The sequence below is a fragment of the Crassostrea angulata genome, chromosome 6 (assembly GCF_025612915.1).
Source record: "Crassostrea angulata isolate pt1a10 chromosome 6, ASM2561291v2, whole genome shotgun sequence".
NCBI classification, from domain to species: domain Eukaryota; kingdom Metazoa; phylum Mollusca; class Bivalvia; order Ostreida; family Ostreidae; genus Magallana; species Magallana angulata.
Window position 1 is genome coordinate 23865252 of NC_069116.1, and position 3153 is coordinate 23868404.

The 3153-nt window shown below is 34.0% G+C and overlaps 1 long non-coding RNA gene across 1 annotated transcript; it reads left to right on the plus strand.

Moving 5' to 3' along the window:
- Positions 1-353: 353 nt before the first annotated feature.
- LOC128189817 (uncharacterized) lies at positions 354-2042 on the plus strand. Its single transcript, XR_008244280.1, has 3 exons — positions 354-546; positions 1130-1310; positions 1416-2042. It is a non-coding gene; the product is annotated as an uncharacterized LOC128189817 (long non-coding RNA).
- The last annotated feature ends 1111 nt before the right edge of the window (positions 2043-3153 follow it).

The following is a 3153-nucleotide window of genomic DNA, read 5'->3' on the forward strand; positions in this document are numbered from 1 at the left end:
CACAATTTAATTTTACTAAACGCATTGACTTTGATCCTGGAAACCGTCTATAGATTATGTTATTGATATTATGACTAAAATTATCAGTTTTTGTTCTCTTCTTGAGCCCAATTACAACTAACCAACAGCTATATACCGTATATATTTTCAAAAGTGTTCTTCTTCTTATTTTTTTTTACAAAATTTTGGCTTAGTCTGGTGGACACAATTTGGTTAGAGTTGTCCGCAAAGAATATCAGAGATTTGTTACAGGACAAAAATAATATTTACTGACAATATCCTCCATAAATCTGCACTCAGACATGGTTACATAAAACGTTCATTTGACCACATCCCGTGCTGACCGGCTGGTACCACTGACTACGTAGAATGTCCAAGGCTTTACAGGCTTTGGCTGAGTCATGACAGTTAGGCCTTCTTCTGGACAGAACCAAAAGAGCCACGGAACAACACGAGGAAAAGACTACACATCGGATATGAAACTCCACATTGTATTCTGTCTCTATGCTTCGCTTATGCTGTCTGGAATCCAATATTTTTCCAATGGTAGGATAAACGTTTTATTTGATTTATACCATTTTCTTAAGAATCATTTAAATATATAATATATATATTTTTTCAAACTAGCAAATATAGATACCGCGATTTGCATACGTTTGTCTTTTCATTGAACATAGTTTACACAGTTTTTGAGTACATCTATTGTTTTGTGTGAAGTACTGATACACATAATTGAATTACATTGTACTAAGAATTACTTCCAATCTAATTATGAAAAATGATTGTGTTTGGTCGATCTTCTAATCTGTGCGAGTCCGAAAACCTGTAGTGCTTCGCAACGCTTTTGGCATGATATAAAGGAAATGTCCCTGCTATTACAAAGAACAGGACTGTTTCTCTGTTGAATCAAGAACATGTAAACAATTTAGCATCAAATGTTAAATATAAAGAAAGACTTTCATAATTCGCATTGGGGCAAATAATTATCTTTCAGTCTCAACGATTTTATCGTAATGACGTCGGGTAAGCTTTGAAGTATAAAATTCAATCATCAAAACTCTAAGAGATAGGTAGTTCCTAAGAATTACTAGAAACAACGTTCACTCAAGTTGGTTGGTTCTCTCTACAGGTCAAAACCCGCGACAGATGGCCATGTGTCCTTTCACGTTCTTTTGCCCGTGCATGGAGTCTTGTCCCAGGGATGGATACGCCATGGGGTACTGCTTTCTAAACATTGCAATCAAATGTTGCCCTGCCTGGATTGTAAACTTGTGTGGACGTTCTAGAAATATGGTTGATCCTTGACAAAAGTAAGTAACCACGTGATCATTTAAAACATCCAATCAAATACCATGATTTGAATTCAAAATGGTGGTGAGAAATCAAGTAATTTTCTTTTTATGTTCTTTTTTCAGGAACGAGAGTCGCTTTTAATTGTGATGGAACGAGCAACTTTTGGTTCCAGTGAGTTGCATGCAAACAGTTAACGAGATATTTTTACTGTGCATATGATTTAATATTTTTACACGTAATACACTCGTTTTCGATTCCATTATACTTTTGAATGTGAAACACAAACTATTGCCCTCTTGGTGTGTTTGAGTATCATCGAGTGCAGATATGATAAGAAGGTCATCCATTAAAAAGGGATTCCTGGACAATTTGCAAAAAAAAACCAATCATGTGGTTAGAAGATTTGCATATGTGGGAAGTTAGTTTTTTTTTAGCATTGACTATTGTTTTAGCAAAAAACTGGCAATAAACATAAAGCTTGTGTTGACATGATACTTTATCAAAGACAAATGGTTTATTAAAAAAGAATGCAGCAATATTCTGTATCTCACCTTAAATATGATTTCATCGCTTAAAGACGAGTGGATCATGAAATTAAATCCGCCCTTCACCATTGGAACCATATTTCAAGAAGAAATGCTTTGAATATTTATAGTGAGATTCAAGAGCAGCATTCCATATTTATTAGATTTAATATATGCCCTCTGCGTTTTTGTCTCTATACATGTGCGATTAATAAAATATTCTTCGAGGTATTTGGATTTTTCTCTTACTTTAAAACAATTTCATGGGTTTTTCATAGCTATTCCTGTTGCCTATTGTGGCATTGTAGGAGGGGCATGGTATGTATATGAGACATGAATAAATACCGTTGGTGGACCAATTTTGACTTCGATCTCCAACAGCCGTCCTTGGATCGGATCATGTTATGACCTCTGGTTTTAACCAATGACAGTCACGTTCCTTATACATGTATATGTATCGAATAAGATAGCGCGTAAATGCCTATTAGGTTAAGTTGTAAAATACAAAATGATTTTTTTTTTCAATTAAATCTATTTGATAATGTTAAAATACAAGTTTGCAAAAGCACAATTTCTTACTATATTCAAGTTTGAATATTTCAACAAACGATAAATAAAAATAATTGCCTGAAGTTTTGGGGTATCGAACCCACAAGCCTAGTTCTATAAATTTACCTAATGCATGGTGCTTAATCACAACAGAGTGAGCTGATTCAATGTAATAAATATATGACTGTGGCCACGAATGTTCGGACTTGTATTATTTGTCTAAATCGTTTAATTGTTAAGAAACAAAATTATATGATTGATGTATAGTTGGTCATCTCTCCACATTTTTGTTGATTGAAATCGGTTTGTTTTCCATTAAACATTATTTAGACCATGACAAAGATATAGAGCACAGATCCACTCTATAAAAGAAAGGGCATCGAAGTTCTTCACAAGAGGCCCATGGGCCACATCGCTCACCTGAGGAACACAAGGTATGATAAAATCAGCTTAATAGAGTCATAATACGAACTATCTGGCCAATGTATAATAATACATGTAGATCCTGTATAAATAAAATCTAATTTTCCCCCTGGATATTCTTATGTTTATAATCATTAGTCCCTTTTATAAAAGGATGATTTTATAGTCATATCAAATGTTGAGTATTGCATTCTCAAAAAGATCCTAAATAATTGTTTATATATGGACTGAAAACCTACATCAAACTCTGAACCCCTTGTGGGGCCTAAGAATCGTCCATGGGCCAAAGTCTAAACAATTATAAAGAATGATCTGGCTGATTAGTTCCTTAGAGGAAGATTTTTAAAGATTTACTCAATAATGT